Raw genomic sequence first — 18,620 nt, 5'->3', positions numbered from 1 at the left:
GGGAGGTCACTAATGGAAAAGTTGGATGACAGTTTCTTGGTATACAACGGACCTGCAAGAACTCCCAGAGCATAAACAACGATGGGTGAGAGCTAACTCTGACAACCTAAGCCAGTTTAGTGAATCACAACCTGACTGTGGCTAGGAGAACCTGATACCACTGTCTTTTAAGGAACATCTCATGAGCTCTGGTTTCCATCAAGTGGAACTGAGGACTCGGAAGACGAAGGACAGAGAGACTGACTATGCTATGCTGAATTTAAACGTATATTAATTGATAAATTATGTGTCCATAACCACATATTAAATAACGTGAGGTTTTAAGTTAACATGCTGAACTGGCTGCAGGACTGTGGAATAAATATTGCCCCAAATGTATTGTAGCTGTGTGAAAACGTTTTATGTGTGGAAGTATTTTGTATTTTTAAGAATTTTTGAATGTGTGGAAATGCAAAACAAACCCCCAGTTACAAGTACTTTTCTCCCACACATCCTACTGAATAACCAATGGGGATGCTCGGATTAACATGGTATTTGACTATCCAGTCAGGAATATCAGTTCACCATCCAATCAAGGATCCAGGGGGGCGGGCATTTCTAGCTGGGAGTCTGTGGCGTCATCCCTAATGGTTACAAAGGTGAATAAATAAAGAAACAACTTAAGATAAATATTTCAATTTGTGTCTCATTCTATAATTTTAATTAATGCCTAGATTTACTTAGTAATTTTGTTGGTGCATTTAATAGGATGTTTATTTATTGAGCATTTTTTAATTTCTGTATTCGTTTGTAATTGTCAGATTCTGTCCTCCATATGAAGTGAAGTCTTCTGACCAGAGAGTTGGTCATAGGCTGTACAGTTTCTCCTGAGGGACGAGCAGACTGACAGTGACAGGAAGCAGCCAGCAGGAAGCAGCAGAGGAGCTTCAGTTTGTTCAACAGATGATAGTTTTCACTTTAAAGTCACTGGAGGAGCAAACTGTGTGCAGAGGGTTTGTGTCCTGTTACCTTTAATAGAAACAACCAGTCCTCCTATAATGGAAGATCAGCAGCCCAGAAAGGTTGTTGTTGTTGTTCACAGATTTTAACAGCACAAACACTGATTTTACATTAGACCTCTCATATTTATTGTGTTCAACTTGTTCCACCTCCTCTGTGAAGTTCAGCTATATGATGTTAACTAGGGCTGCACAATTTATTGTTTCAGCATCGAGATGTGCACTTGAGCAATAGTCACATTGCAGTCACATGCGATGTCAAGCAAGGCAAATAACAGAATATTTTTGCTGCTTGATACAAAACGAATACTGGCAAAGGTTTTGCACAACTAATATACTAAGTCTCTCTGATGTTAACATAATTTACTTGGATTTTAGAGTTCTTGGATACACAGTTTGTTGCTAGTGAGTGACAAACGGGCTCTGCACAGCGCACCACCGATCACAATATCTTGATCAATTTATGAAAGCAGGCACCGCCCCGGCTATTTATAGACAACGTGAAAATGAGTGGGGAACAGGAGAAAACCAGCGAAAAAGTGGATTTGGTGCCAAGACGAAAAGCAAATTCAGTGGTTTTGAACTATTTTGGCTACAGAAACGACAACATTGACCAAACTAAGGTACTTTGACACCTGTGTCTTGTAGTTGTTCCAAAAAAAACGAGGCAACACAACTAATTTGTTCGATCACTTAAATCGGCACCACAAAGCTCAGTACGACCAGTGCAAAGCGAGAAGTGAAGGTCATCCAAAGCAACAGCCGCTACAGCAAGTATTTCAGATGCTTTTGCCAGTGTTGCACCATACTAGAAAGGTTCCAAATGGCGAGAGAGAAATTACCGATGCGATAACTTTGGAGTCATGTCTTAGCGAGGTGCAATCAATACAATAACCAAAGAGGGTTTCAAAAACATGATCCGGACGCTTGATAAGCAGTATGAAATACCATCACGCACATATTTTTCTCAAGTTGCCCAGAGCTGTATGACAAATGCAGAAGTTGAAACCGAGCTGTCATTCGTGGTCCAGCCGGACAACAGACCCCCACATTGGTCTGAGCGTCCACTTTATTAATAAGGACTTCCAACTCAAAAGTCGCTGTTTGCAAACACCATTTTTCTTGGAGGATCATACAAGTGAGAACATTGCAATGGGGATGAGAGAAGAGGTGGCTGCTTGGGGACTAGATGAGAGACGTCAAGTCTGTAAAACATCAATGCGGCGAACATGGTAAAAGCTGCCGCCCTGAACAAGTGGACCAGGCTGCAGTGCTTTGGCCACAGATTGCATCTTGCAGTTGGTAAGTTATATGCCCATGCTATGTTTATTTTACTCTTTTAACATGTTAGTATTATGAGCAAATACTTTTTAAAGACACACACACACACATCATGAAGACATGTGAAAAAAAAAAAAGAAAATGGACATAAGATAACACAATTTAATAATCACTTTTAGTTCAAAATATAATTGTGTAAATTAATTAATATGTACTTTGTTTTGTTATTGTTTTTTCCCTTAGAAAATGCAGTGAAAAAGGATGGACGCGTTGACCATGCTGCAGGTGTCTGCAAGAAGCTGGTGAGTCACTTCTCTCACAGCTGGAAGGCCAGATGTGCTCTTGAAAAAGCCCAGAAGTTTCTTTAAACAAAGCGGAGCTGCAGCAAAGGGTGATTCCTCTCTGACCCTTAAGGATGCTGTGGAAGCAGAGTTAAACAATTACCTGCTGATACGTTCCACAGACAAAGAGGAAGATCCACTTGCATGGTGGAAAAGTCACAGAGTTAGCTTTCTACGACTCGCCAAGCTTGCCCGCAAGTATTTATGCATCCCTGCTACAAGCTCCACCTCCAGAAAGGATTTTCAGTGCAGGTGGCAACATCGTCACTTGCCAATGCTCTTGTCTCAAGTATTCTTCGCCAAAAACCTCTTAACTTGACACTTGTTTAGCTGCTAAGAAAGCAGATTTTCTTTATTTGTTTGAACACACTACCCAACACTTTTTTGTATGTTGCTAAGAAAAGTTGATTTAAAAATGGTTCTAAATTGACATTTGCTATTTATTAGTTGATAGTTTTTAGTTGATAGTAAATTATATATTTAAATTAAGTTTTATTTTTGTAAATCACTCAGGAGACTGGTCGTGCTGCTGCTCTTTTAGTTTTATAATTTTGTTAAAATGTGTCTGCGTGAAAACCAAACCAGATTTTATACAATTGTAAAAGTTAAATTTTACCTTCATTTGTTCAACCATTATGACCAAGACTTTGTTTTAATGTTTTTTTGAAAACAACTCTGCACTGGTTGTATAGCTGCTCAAATGTTTTTTGATTTTTAAAATGTCCATTAAAGAGAAAGGATGGTGCAATCAAAAAGTCTTGAGTAAAATGTAATTTTTCAGCCTATTTATTTTTTTATTTCCTATACATTTCCCATACAAAATCACCCCAATTATTCCAGATATTGCTATTTAAGTCAGGTGAAAATTCTTGTATTTTTTTCATATCGCAATATATATCCCAGAAAAAAGAAATTGCAATATCAATATCTATTGTTAACACTGAGTGACATATTCATACCAGATCCTCCATGTTTTCATGGCTGCACCATTCCATCAAATAGAAATATTCTTTAGATAAATAAGATTAAATAAAGTCTGGAACGAGCAGAAAGCCTGTGGCTGGTATAAGATCATACTGTATGTGGCCAGAATATGATCAGTGAGTCATAACACTGGGTTTTGGTACCTATCCCACGTGTGATAACTTTTATAATGTAAAGATACGTCACACCATACGTCACTCTGTGCTGCACGTTCGGAGGGGTATCCATCTGTTCAGACCATTTCAAATATTTTGGTATATGTGTTACCTCCCCAGCTTGTCCAGGGGTGTGGGACGAGCAAAGAGATAAATAACCGGGTGGAAAAACCAAGGATGACTGAAGACATGTGTCAAGTTAATGTATTTATTCCAATCAATGTAACAAAAGGCTTTTAATCAACTAAAAACGATCTCTGCCCACACCAGAGACAATATGAATTATATTAAGTAAATTAAATGACACTGGATATGCAACACAATAGGCTACACAGTTTTTAATGGCTCCCACCGCGCTGGGGAAGGACACGTGGAGTCACCCGCTGCTCACCACACCGGCTTCCACTGGTCGGGAATGCCGGGCCAACAGCTGCCACTGCACAGTCACCGAACTCACGGCGCAAGGAGAAGTTTGGAACGGCACCCAGCACATCACGTCCTACAAACCACAAAGTAAAAACACTGAGGCAAACACTTTGTCACCTGTCTTCACCTTCTTTACGGACCCGTGAGGGGGAAAACACTTCCTTCGCCGACTTGCATCCTGCTTTAATCGCTCCCTGAACAGAGACACTAAAAACAACAAGTTAGCTTTAGGAGACTTTAGGAGACACATTTAACACCTTTGGCGGACCACGCACACTGTGGTTTTTGGTTGCCCTTCCCCTTTGTTTCCTCTGCAGATGACATAGGTCCAACACATTTGACCAAGGAAGGATGGCATCTTGGAGCTTTAATCGAAGCATCGTGAGCGGGAGGCAAAGGTGTAACAGCGCCAGACTAACTCACGGAGTCTGTTACAGTCCCAGCCTTGTCTGCCTTGCAGATTCATTTTAGTTACTTTTAGTTAGTTTTGCAAACCTACAATAAAGTTTTAGTTAGTTATCGTTTTTTTGTAAAGCCTCGTTTTTATCACACATCTAGTTTTCGTTATTTTCTTTGTCTTAGTTGACGATAATAACCTTGGTCCACACTTTATTACAGTTAGACTGCAGTAAGTGTATCAAGTATTGGTAAAACGATTATGAAGTTATGTTGCGAACAGTGGCAGGTCCTAGCTAACAATACTGCCTCTGCCTGCATCACTGCAGGCTAGTAAACAAATCGCTCCACTTTGTACTATACATCCGTACTCACAGGCTGATCACTCTGACATAATACTGGTGGAACACAGGATAGTAATATGGATGCAGCATCTGTCCAATAATCTGCCTGAAATCTTTCTAATATATATTGAGCAGGTCTCAGAAGAAGCTTTTCCTTCATGGTTGTGATGATGTTGTTGGAACCAACAACTCGCCCTGTTTCACATCAACACACTCAGAGCTGGAGGGAAAACCCAGAGTTAACACAATCTGTCCATAAACAGCTTCATGATACTGGTTATTCAGGATGGCCATTGTTAGACTCATTGAGACCAGATCACCCAGAGAGACCCAGACTCAGCTAAACCAGCTTCAGGATTCAGGCCCCAGATGTGAGGGAGCAATAAAGATTTATTGCATTAAAACATTTCTGATTCCACACACACAGAATCATTTCCATTTGCTGAATCATCATGAAGACGTTCAGAGCCTCTGCTGCTGCTGTTATTCCCTTTTACACTTCTGGAGGAATATTAATATTGGAATTTCCACTTTTACTGTCCATCAGATCGGCCGACCAATCAACAAGCAGCCTGTTTCTGCCCGGTAACAGCAGCTGGGGCTCCTCTCTGCTCCACCTGTGAAAGTGAGGGGAACATCCTGGATGATGGAGGAGCTCGGTGGATCTCTGGGTCAACGGCTGGAGGACGGAGGAAGCAGAATGACCCAGAGACAACATGCTGCCTGTGAGGACGTCCCAGCAGAGACATGGAGGGGAGGGTTACACCATCACTACACATCTGTGTCACATAAACATCACATGACACAGCAGTCTTTCTACAACACTTCCTCACTGACATCAGCTAGTTGTGTGGAGACATTTGTTTGTCCAGCTTCCTGTTGTGTGTTTGACTCTAGTGTTAGCGGAAGGTGCTGACTGTGATCAGAGCTACAAGCTGCATTTCAGACACATGTTCTTCATCATTACAAAACACTCAAACCAAGAAACCAAGAAAGCAAAGAAAGAAAGTGTGTACACAGCTTATTATTCTTGCCTCTTACTAAAACATCTTAGTGAAATGGCAACCGTCGATTGAACCATCCCTGCAAACCCACTGATGGACGATGCGGTGGACAGTGGAGAGATGCACCCACACTCTGGAGACCATCCCAGATGATGTCCTGCTGACCAGGGTCTTTATTGTGGCAGCCCATCCAGGTCCAGCAGCATCACCAGGGTCTGCCTGCTCAGTGGAATAAATGTTGTAAATACTAATATTTATAAAGACCACAGAAAATAAAATAATTTATTTAACAAATATTTTATTTTAATTGATTAATAAATATTGTATATATTATTATTTCAGGATTAATTTTTGGGCAAGTCTCTCTAGTAGAGAGAACAGCCTGTCCATCCTGTCTCTGCTCTCCTGTGCTCTCCTCTGTTCTGCAACCTCATGTCTTCCTTGAGAAGCTGAAGCAGCTCATCCTCTCTGTCCCTCTTTCTCTTTCTCGGCAGGCTCTCCTCCTCCTCCTCCTCCTCCTCCTCTTCCTCCTCCTCCTCCTGGTCACCCACTGCAGCACTTGGCCCTGGTGTGTCTTCGGGGATAGAGGCAATTACGACAGGTGGGGTGGTGGAATGCCTCTGTCCCAACACCTCATCCATGAGGACAAATCAGGGCCAAGTTGCAGCAGTGGGCTTCCCCCCTACACCCTCTCCTGACCCTGGACACTTGCAATCCTAAGGCACAGGAAATCAATCATGGTAAATAACAACAGCAGAAAAACAAATTTCAGCAACTGTGTTTATTAACGTGCATGACTAAAATGAATGAAATGAATATACAACGTACAAGGTAAATGTATGTATTATATTAAAACAGGGTTGTGAGATGAATGCAGTTTTTAGTTCCCTTTATGCTACACAGTGAATTATTTATACAGAATATATAAATTTCAAATCACACCTACCCTACAGATAAACTGTCTGTAACCCCCGGCAACTTACACTGTGAACCTAACCTGCTCGCGAGGAGGTTTACTACAACTAACGCTGAGTTTCTCTCTGACTCCTCCTGCGGAGCCTGAAGCTGCCATCGTTTCATTTCCTCAATTATACTGTCGATATCAAAGCACATATTGGAACACAATTACGTCTTTAGAAACATCGAAATCACGGCTAAATAGGCCATTCGTTTTCTTTTTTACCCAAACATGATCTTGAACATCTGTCATCGATGTATGGACAGAGAGTTGGACATCGGAAATTTATCCTCAGCACAGAATAAAATCTATAAGCTACACTGTCCTTTATAACACAGTGACTCTGTGGACATTAAGGCTACAGTGCTGCAGTTTAAAGTAATCTGTACAAAACTGATCAGTGAACAGTGACCTTTCACATTGTAGTCGCACTGATTCTACATTCCTATAGTAGTTATCAACTAAGAAAGAAAACGACAGGATAAAGTCGCTAACCTGCCTGTCAGCTCACACTGGTACGTTTTGGTGGATTTACCTTAAAGGCTTGAATACGTGTGCACTCCAAATTTAGGGGCGACTAGTTTAATCACCTTCTAACAAACGAGTGACATTCAAAGCAGTTCAGACCTTGAGCAGACATGATCTGACTTTATGCTGCACACAACATGAGTCTGAACAGTGAAAGTGAAAGGAGTTTGTGACCTGGTTGAGAAGGTGGAGGTGTGCAGCCTGTCTCACGCAGCTTTTTATCTAACAGCTCACTGTGTCTGCTGCTCCTGACAATCTGTATGTGTCTGCACCTGTTGCATTACTCAATGCAATATTTCGAACTGGTCCGCTGTCAGAAGATGACGGTTATCTTGTGTAGATGTGTTTTTGATGAATGAAAGCAGCGCTATCCAAACTTACAGCTTGCATTTCCTGTGACCACTTCAAAGTTATAGTGTTTCACCATTTAAATGCTTTTAATGTGAAGCAGTTTTGCTAATATTGCAATTTCATATGCGATTCATTTTTAAGCTCTTTACCTTCTGTGTTATTCAAAATGGACAAGCATTAAATCGGTGTATGACCAACACAACATTGGATAGATAGAACTACACTGTTCTTTCTTATGTGACGATGAATTAGGTAGAATTATTATTATGAGCAATGGTGAAGATGTATCAAATTATAATAATATGAGAAAGATAATTTGAGAGTCAAGTCATGGCATTAAATAATACGATATAATATCAGGTCGGCCTACAGACCACAAGAAAAACCACAGTGTGTTATACAGTAAGGGCTCAATACAAAACACACAGTTCAACTAGCAATTAATGTCCTTATCTCAGTTCAAATCTCCTTGGTGTCCCAGTAAGCAAACAAAAAATACTCAGTTTAAGGTTCAGTTCAAACGTTGGCCAACGAAAATAAAACCAAATGACTCCTCCCGTGTTTAATAGACAAGCTTAGTAATTCTCCGACATCACCGGAGCACACTGGCTGTAACTCAGGACAGACTGGGCCTCTTTTGGACTTGTGAGTTTGGTTTGAAATGCCATTTCACAGATATTTCCTGAGCTGACTGGTGGCTGTGTGTGTGTGACCCCGGTGCCGATCGCCACAATACGCTTCCCTTACTACCACGCGTCTGTCTGTTGTGCATTTTTCCTGTCCGTCAAAGCCGCGGATGACTCGACTATTTCACCTGTTACCTGCGGGTGATACACTAAAGACACTAAAGTTTATGTTCTGTCAAGCCCGTTTTACAACAAGAAGGCAAGGTACAGCGTAACGTGCAGACGAAGCATCAACTTCTTGGGTGTCATGTGACCAGAGTGTAATAGCAGCCTTTGCAATTAGAAAATCTTGTTGTATTACATCACGATAATATCGCACATGCAATTAATTGTCCAGCCCTAATTAGCAGTAACTTAATACAGCATTTTTTCACAGCTTACAATGTAACATAAAGCTGTTGTTCTCTTGCACTTGAAGCCAAAGTGGTCGAAATTTTATTCTTGCGCTTTTTATTAGTCCGTAACAGATCTGATGATGCAGCAAAGTTCAATACTTTAAACAAAACATACTTGAAGTAAAATTACAGATTTAAAAATCTACTTTAAAAAGTAGAAGTACACAAACTGTTCAACTACAGTATTGTGAGTAATTGTCATTTATTTAGTATGCAGTACATGCAGAGTGTATATGACTAACTATGTAATAGCCACTACATACTCACTATGAGGTACTGTAGGTTAGTATGTGATTTCAAAGCTCTAATGTCATGTATGGTTTTAGATAGTTTGCTCCATCATGACATCTCACTTATTGTGTTTCTCTCTGTTGATATAGAGAAGGAGAAGAACAGAGGGACTCAAATGTCAGCACTGTGACAAATCCTTCACAACATCTGGAATCATCAGCGTGTTCACACGGGAAAGAAACTGTACCGCTGTGGCATATGTGGCAACGTTTTCACTACAGTAGGTGCAATAAAAGTCCACCACCGTGTTCACACTGGAGAGAAACCGTACAGCTGTGACCAGTGTGGGAAAACTTTCAATACAACAGTTGCCCTAAAAAGGCACCAACATGTTCACACTGGAGAGAAACCTCACCTGTGTGAACAGTGTAGGAAATCTTTCAATACAACAGTTGCCCTAAAAAGGCACCAACATGTTCACACTGGAGAGAAACCTCACCTGTGTGAACAGTGTGGAAAAAGTTTTTCTACATTCGGTAACCTAAAACAACACCAACGGGTTCACACTAGAGAGAAAACGTACAGCTGTGGCCAATGTGACAAGTCTTATACCAGCAGGAGTGCCTTTAGAAAACACAAATGCTACTTATTACCCATACACATTGGTTATCAGTTGAAATAAGAGGCTTGGGGGGTTTAGTGACTCTTTAAGAAGGCCATGGGATGTGGTCAAAAGCTCCAACAAAGAGGTGGAATATGAGGCTTGAGTTCAGACTCATTTATTACAGACGGGTTCCCCAAGGTCAAGGCTCTAGTTTGAAATGTTTCATCTTAGAAGCAGACTGAAGCTCTCAACGTGGCTCCTGCACCAACCCATGCACCATCTCCTCTGTGTTTGTACTGTTTGAAAAATTTAATGTCTCCTTGTTAATAATGTATTGTGTAAATATATCAGTCTGAGTGACGCCGATCCAAACTCTTCCTGTTCTGCCTCCTTCCCGAGAAACATGCCAAGCGATTCACCTTATTTGATGACAATGACAACCTTGATTTAGACCAAACTGTTTAAATTAAATATGTTTTGATCCCCTAGCTTGTTAAATAATATTTAGAAGTAATGAACTAGGGAGAAATGAGAGAATCGTTCGCTGGAAGTGCCGCACTGTTTAAGAAATAAATCTATAATCTCATCTGTCAGCGTAACAATAGCCTCCACCACACACCTACTTGTGCTGTTATTCTGGGAGAGCCCCAGTGAAAAATGGGAGGGTTAGCAAGTCTGGTATGAATGTTTTCAGGAAAGAAGTGATGAAGGCTGTTTTTATTATTAAGTCATGTACTTGACATGACAAATTAACAACCCACCTCAAATATTGAGTGTAAGAGCTACCGGGAGCTCCTCACCGCTCTGAGCTCTGGTGGACTGGTCAGCTGATGTTTTGTTCTGTGCTGCTGCAGTGTTTTGAACAGAGAAGGTGCAGCGCGCCGTCTGGTGGGCAAACTATGCAACATTCATGACATGAGGGAAGGATCCAACTCTCTTTTTTAATAGTCATATATCGGCCGATAATATCTGCAAAACGTTAAATCCATCTTGTTTCTAATCTCCTCTGTGGGTTGTTTTTACTGTTAGCAACAGTTAATGTGTCCTTGCAATTAATGTATTCTGTCTATATAGTAAGTAAATATGTAAAATACCTGTCTGAGTGACGCCGACCCAGTCACTTCCTGTTCTGCCTCGTTCCTGAGAAACATGTCAGACGATTCACCTGATTGAATCCACCTGATCATGACAATGACAACTTTGATTTAGACCAAACTGTTTAAATTAAATATGTTTTGATCCCCTAGCTTGCTCACTACTTAAGAATGTCTCTGTTCTACAAAAACTGCTAAACTGCTTAAACAGTAAGATGAGAGCATTCATTGATGAAATGACAGTTTATTACTAAAATAAACTTAATGTGTCCACAGGACGGCCAAAGGGGGAACTGTAATAGAAACTAGAAAATAGATTTTACCTGTCTGTAGTTTTATTAATCCTCTATATGTCATTACCTTATGTTCTTTGCTCATCTTATGTGATGTTATAATTTCCACTAAGTGTACCAGTGTTTTGATATAATGACCTTCTGTGAGATTGTTTTGTTTCATGCTTTCCTGTGAGAAAGGAGTTTCCACTGTGGCTCAAGGCTGAGAAAGGCTTTTCTGTTAGACTCCACAATTATTCTCTAGCATTAAATGTCTCCTCTGTAAATAAATATAATAAAGACACCTGTTTGTTGTAACTATTTCTTTAGAAGGAAATATATAATTTCCACCACAAATCAGTTGGTGTAACCTCAGACCGCCAGTCATACGTACCGTGAAGTGTTCCCCATCATCCGTCGGGTCTGTGGGGCTCATGTCAGCGTTGATGTTTCCTCCCTTACTGTAACGTACAGAAGCTGATGTGGTTCCTGCAGTAGTTTGGCTTGTATCTGCTGTAAGCCGCAGTTAATAATTAGATCTGTTCTGGCTCTATTATTACTGAGGGATTCTCTGTTGTTTGACCCTTATGGCCCAAAAAAGGTAAGAATTACCGAAATAAAAGCTCCTGTGGTGAATCAACATTTTTAAGGTACTGAGATTTTTTTTAAACCAAAACTCAGATCAACATATGACAGTAAATTACTTCATATCTCATCATTATGACTCAGTGAGTGTTGATGTTTTAACATTTAAGATGTTAATTATATGAAGTTTCTGTTATTTTAATGTCTCATTAATGTAAAAGCAGGATTTTACTGCTGTAGTTGTTGAGCTGGAGCTCATTTTGTATCAGACTGTAACTGATGATTGTCTTAGAGATTTTCAGTAGTAGAGTCTGGTGTGAAGAATTTATATCGAGTACAAGAAAACTTTCAATAAATGTTGTCATAATTCTATAAACTGTTGGGAGTTTATAACAACACCTATTTTAAACACTAAATGTGAACTCATATGTGTTTCTAAGTAACTAAAGCTGTCAGATAAATGTAGTGAAGTAAAAGTACAATATTTCCCTCTGAGAAGTGGAGCAGAAGTAGAAAGTAAAGTACAAGTACCTGAGTGTTGTACTTGAGTACAGCAGTGTAGTAAATGTAGCTGTTGTGTTAATGTGAATGTTTTGTGAGGAGCTCTCCAGTTTGTCCTGAGGGCCGAACAGACTGACAGTGACAGGAAGCAGCCAGCAGGAGGCAGCAGAGGAGCTTCAGTTTGTTCAACAGATGATAGTTTTCACTTTAAAGTCACTGGAGGAGCAAACTGTATGCAGAGGGTTTGGATCCTGCATTTCCAGCTGATCCAAGGAAGGTTTAAATAGTTTGTTTAGTGAATCATAAAGGAAGACTTTATCATCTCAAACACAAACGTTGGTTTATTTTTATAAATTTGTTGTGGGTTCAGAAAATATTTCCTGTTCTTATGGGTCCAAAATATAAACACAGCAACTTCCAGCATCTTCTAAATCCTGGTGGTGTAGAAATTTCTGACATTATGATTTAACTTGACTCTTAACTTCCTGTCAACTTCACCATCTGTGGCGAAATTACAAGATAAAAATGCTGTTTTAAGTTGCTGCTAATGCAAACTGAACATTTCCTGCCGCTGAAGCTTCACATTAAAAGTATTTAACTGGCAAAACACAAGTTGTGTGAATGAGCACTGACCGCCATCGTTCATCAAAAATGAATCTACAAAACAAGACACTTTTCTGACAGCAGTGTGAAATATTGCAGCGCTGTAACAGTGAGGAGCCGACAGTGAGCTGATATCTGAATAGCTGCAGGCGACAGGCTGCTCACTTTCTCAGGTCACCAACTCCTTTCACTTTCACTGCAGACTCATGTCGTGTGCAGCATAAAGTCAGATCATGACTGCTCACATCATGATGGAAAAAGACCAGTTACTGCCTGAGAATACTTTGTTTAGCTGTGACCTGTAGTATTAAACCACATCTGCTGTTACCAACAGTAACTACAGGTGGCAGACGCACAATAACTGCTTCAAAACCAGTCGATTCATATTTTATGCCAATCAATTACAGATTTTGACTCCGTGTCATGCTCAGAGGCACAGGATCACTTCTACTGGCACAGTGTTTATATTATCTGCATTTAGATTTATTGATTCTGAGTGTGAATTCATTTTTGAATAATCCAGAATATGATCATGGTGTCTTGGGATTTATTAGGCTAAATGTTTCAGGGAAATTGAAATGATGTAGCCTGACTAATCAAAGTCTGCACAGTTATAGGCTTTCAGTTTATTTCCTCTTCTGATATCCTTTAACACTACAGCATACAGTTTATTTGCAAGCCACATCACTCGTCACCTATTGATCACTGCGCTCCAGCAGCTTTCATTCATACTTTCATCGGCTGATTTCACTCGCAGAGCCGCCGGCTGCTTTCATCAGATGCTGTAGGTGAGATGGCTGGATGAGCAGATTTACTTTCCTTTGCTTTCTTCATTAGAGACTTTAGTGCGGTTTAGTTACTGGCGGTCACCCGGCACAACTTTGAAATAACTTTGATAACTAATATGAAGCCCTAAAGGAGATGTGAGACGCAAGCAAACTCAAACTACACTCTTTCAGTGTTTTGGTAAACCTGCAGATGAATCTGCTGCCGCTCCGGGTGACACTGAAGCTGCAGCAGATGACACGAACGTTATCGTTACTGAAACTACAGAAAATGAGGAGGCTGATGCTGTCACCTGGTGAGTGAAAGTAGCACATACGTTATCATTAACGGAACTGTAACAGCATTGTTGGTAGATTAAATTGCATCTATTATTAGTTAACTTAAATAACGTTAATGTGGTGGATGAATGAATGCAGGATACTGTGTGTGTGTGTGTGTGTCTGTACAGTAGTAGAAGAAGCAGTTCCTGTGTGCTTGCTCATGCATTTCAGCTCATACAGCAGCTACAAAACCTTGACAATGGTTTTGGCAGATAATAGTTTGCAGATAATAGTTTGGACCACTTTTTGTGTCCTCCCTGTTGATGATAATCTGTAATGAATGAGTTTTGATGATATAACTGCACACAGGCCTATGTTCATTGTTATTACTGCTACTGAAAAGCCCCAGCTTTCCATTATGGTTAATAAAAGTTGCAACTTACACTCTTAAATGTGCATTGAAAATTGCCAGCTGATAAAACCAGATTCATATTACATCTATGGCTTCATGCAGCTCCTAACTGGCTGAGTTAGATGGTGAGTAACACTAATTAAACATTAGAATATAAATCTGTTCTCCCCATCTGCATAGGTGTCATTTACACTGGGGACGCTGGGGACATGTCCCCACCACTTTTTAAAAGAATTTGTTTAAAATGTCCTGAAAAATAGAAACAAGAAATGTTTAATAACATATGTAAGTGCTATGAGAGAGTTTTTTTTGGCAGAATAAGAAAACATGCAATGTTTGTGAACAATCACAGTAAACTCACTACAAAAAACTAGACTATACTACTGGCTACAAGACGTCGTTCCCAGGGGGCTCTGAATTCTTAATCCAGGCCTGCAAACAGGTAATTGGCCAAGGTGGAAATCGAATCCACATCCGGGGCCTGAACTGCTCTACCAACAGAGCTTATCTTTTGTTAATAGAAAAGTGCATTTGCCTCACAGAAAAACTTTTCAGCTGTCATTTTTGGTGTTTTAAATATACATAATGTTTCCACACCCCAGTCATGAAGGAAGAAATTTCAAGTTAAAGAATTTGAGAGAAGAGGAGAACTCAGCCTCTAGTTAGTACAGGAGACAAAGAGAACGTGACCGTGAGTAACCTATAAAATCTGTGCCACTAGGAGCAAAAACACAGTGCATGACTAATATGTTATTGTGTTACAACTCATGGACAAATGCTTTTGACCTTCCCCAGCTGGCAAGCTGACAAAAGATTTCTCAGTTTGACTAATGGAAACTTTTATGTCTGAGTTTTAAATGTCCTCTGCTCATTAGATCTTTCCAATGCAAGTTATGATGCAAAACTACTTAGTAATGTTCCTGCCTGTCCAGCGTCACAGAGGATGTCCAATGCAATCTGATTATCAAATGTCTAATTTGCCTCTACAAGACACAGCACAGTGCAAGGTTATGGTGGGTGGAGATCAACCAAATGAAATTATTTGACTGAGATGAGCTCCTTCAGAAATGCTCGTGGACGACTTACGTCAACTTTTGATAGACATACTTGGCAGTCTAATTGTTTTTGTGTTACTTTCATGCAACATTGTTGATTTATCAGGTCCCCAGTATGATATTTTACACAAACAGGGGGCAGTGTGGAAAGTAAAACAAACTTGCCCTCCCTCATTTACCACCACTGAATGTGCAGAAAGTTTTAAACATGAGCAGAAAAGCTGCTGAAACACAGGAGCCATTAAAGTCGTGGAGTTTCTAACTGAATTAAAATGAATTATTTTCTCACTGAGGTGAAAAGGTGCCACATGCACATTTAAAGATTTCTTTAGTCATGCCTGCATGTGTGCTGACTCAGCAGGGATGATATGACATGACAAAGGTAATCTACAGGATTACAGGACAAAATTTACTATCCAATTGTAAAAGTAGGATTTCTAGCAGTAGTTAATGCAAAAACTGCAGGTATTTTCTATCATGCATGTTATTGTGAATCAGTGTGCTAGAGCTGAACAAAGATTTGCCAGTGGTGTAAGACAAGATAATCAGAAACAAATGAATTGCCCATTAGGTTTTATTATACAAGGACATAGTAAACATAGCAAGTGCAAGCAAACAAGTACTGCTGCTTTTTAGTGGGCACATATTTGAATATGCAAATGAGGAATCTGGCAAAGGTCACCTTGATGGCACCTAATATTAAAGTTTGATCATTGATTTGTTGAATGTTTTGTCTGTCAGAGGACTATAAATTAAGAAATATTCAATTTAAAGTGTTTTAACTTGCACCACATTTTTACAATCCTCATAAAAGATTAGTGCAAACCGACTAATTCGAGAAGCTTCTAAAATTTTAAGAAAGTATCATCAGTCAAAGAAATATGTCACTTAAAAAACACAGATAATATCAAATAATATTAAAGAGTGAGTGAAAAAAAATTGGCATTTATTATATTTCATGTGCAAATGTGGCTAATATTCCATTTAATTGTAAACTGCCTATTGCAAGAATTGCTATCCAAAATGTAAAAGTAGGGTTTAATGAAAAATTTAATCAGTTGGTTGCAGCCGTACGAAGATTTGTGTTATAAGAGGAGAAGAATTGCACCCAGTAGGGTCGTCATGATTCTTGAAGGACAATGTTTGTCTGCTGGCCAGTATAACAAAACATAAACTTCAAAGCAGAAAAGGAAGAAGTGCTTATCCCCCCTCTAAATTACAGTTAGATATGTTTTGTACTGTTCCTATGTGGTTTATATCTTCACAGCAAATGGATGATAACTGAGTCTAGAAGCCTGAAGAAGGATTTAGGGAAAAAGGCAAAAACATGTTAAGAAGAGAAAGCCATGAATTGTTACACAGTATGTTGTTACTCTATAGACTAAATGTCACAGACAAAAATTAAATACATTTAAAACAAAAAACTAAAATATTTAAAGTGGGCATGACTGCTACCAAAGAATAAGACCTCATACACCTTCTGTAATACAACATCTAAAACCCCAAATCCTATCTGATGGGGGATCCTGGGACAAAATCAAATGGGGGTCCGTGGTCTAATCTGTATCAGTTTTACTTCATGTGACAAAGTTTGAGTACAACTGAGCTAGTTGATCTAGTAATCTGCTCACCTTGCTTTTCACTTCAGACACAGATGCACCTACACCTGTGTGTCTCTCTCTCTCTGTCTGCTCTGACTTTATTTGTCAGCAGTTTTATAAAAGACAAAAAGTCTTTTTATAAAACTTTAATACCGATGGAGCCATCGTGAATGACAACAGCTGATCACTGGTGCTTTACCTGCTCCGTGCTTTCAAATATCCACCGTGTCTTCTAACTTCAGATAGTGTCTCTCTCTGTGAAGAACTTTCACACCTAACACATGTTTTAGCGTGTGTGTGTGTGTGTGTGTGTGTGTGACAAAAGCCAGTTACTGCCTCTGTGTGCATGACGTGAACACAGTGCATGTGACGTTCAAGTCACCGGCAGAAAATTGGATATTTGACGCCTCCCGGCCCGGTCACTGATCAGGGGCGTTCAAGATGTAAAACGGCTTATTTCAGTCCCCAGGCATCTTTAGCTCCCCTTACTATATAAGCTGTATAGTAAGGGGACTATACTAACTACTATACTAATGAATTCCAGCCCAAAAACCGCCAAAACACACACAAAACCAGTCTAATAGTATTTGTTTCAGTATTTGAACTTCTACGTGTCCTTACCTACGGTTACATTACATTTACATAGCCTACATACTTTACATACAAGAAGTACACACCGTCAGCCTAAGCGGCCTTCATAAATAAACGTTTTAGTTGCATTAGCGCCACCTGCTGTACTGGAGTGTAAGGTTTTAATGACAGCATCAAAACCTTACGGTGAAATGACCATATCCTCCACACACTCGTTTGTAAGGCGGTCTCCTGTATTTTTGCAACTCGCATTTATTTCATCCAATGACATGACACACTTTAAGTTCATTCAGGAAATTTTGGGTAACTGCATCACTGACAGATGACTTTTAGCGCAGCGCCAACGGTGTGTGTGTGTGTGTGTGTGTGTGTGTGTGTGTGTGTGTGCGTGTGCGTGTGCGTGTGTGTGTGCAGGGTGAGAACTACGGGGGAGCCAGGGGAAGATTAACTCCCCTAAAAGCATTATTTGTGATATTTTGGGGGGTTTCTAAAATAATGACAGCATGCTTTATTGCCATTAATTTCTATATTTCTCTATCCATCCATGCGTAAATTAGGGAGTGTCAGACTTGGATGGAGTACATGTCTGCCCGCCCGAACAAATTTTGACCCACACAATCAAAATCAAAACAGACTAATTGGGCAGGAACCCGCCCGATCTGGCAACACTGCGGGAGAGTTGTCTGTGTGACGACACTTCACCCGGTGAAGGGGGGAAAGCAGGCAGTGGACCAAACCACAGTGTGGCAAGGGAGGGGGGACTTTCTATACTTAAAATGCACTTTGATTGCCCCATTTACGTTTGAATTGTTTTACTACTTACATAGTTATTTTAAGTATATATTGTTATAGTATTTAATGATTTTTTAGGGGGGGACAACCTTCAGATGGACTCGTTGTATTCTGTTGGGTTTTTATTTTTAAGGTGCAATGTCAAATTGGTAATATTGAACGCCCCACGACACATGCAAATTTTTTTAACTAAAGTTTAATATTTTCATTTTTTTTACTACCGTCTCATGAAATGCTCACATTGCAGACATTACAAGTGGCTGTAGGACTGCTTTCCTTTTCCAATGGCAAATATTTCCCCAGATTTCTTCTTCTAGATTTTTTAAATAATCTGGCTACATTGTTTTTTTGCATATTATGGTTATGTGCATTCTGCCTTATTAATT

General features: G+C 39.8%; 2 protein-coding genes across 3 annotated transcripts in view; both read left to right on the top strand.

The window, feature by feature from the left end:
- The window catches only part of LOC123980203 (zinc finger protein 239-like), a 20,435-nt gene extending 20,057 nt beyond the window's left edge, over positions 1-378 (top strand). For both annotated transcript variants that reach the window (XR_006827404.1, XR_006827403.1), the window contains one exon: positions 6-378. The gene's annotated coding sequence lies outside the window, so the exon portion shown is untranslated. The remainder of the gene's footprint in view (positions 1-5) is intronic.
- Positions 1-18,620, top strand: part of LOC123980185 (zinc finger protein 260-like) — a 672,464-nt gene that overhangs the window by 630,991 nt on the left and 22,853 nt on the right. The window lies entirely within an intron of this gene.

The sequence above is a fragment of the Micropterus dolomieu genome, linkage group LG12 (genome assembly GCF_021292245.1).
Source record: "Micropterus dolomieu isolate WLL.071019.BEF.003 ecotype Adirondacks linkage group LG12, ASM2129224v1, whole genome shotgun sequence".
In the NCBI taxonomy this organism is placed as follows: Eukaryota; Metazoa; Chordata; class Actinopteri; order Centrarchiformes; family Centrarchidae; genus Micropterus; species Micropterus dolomieu.
The sequence above is the reverse complement of the archived record's forward strand: the minus strand, read 5'-3'. Positions and strand labels throughout refer to the sequence as shown.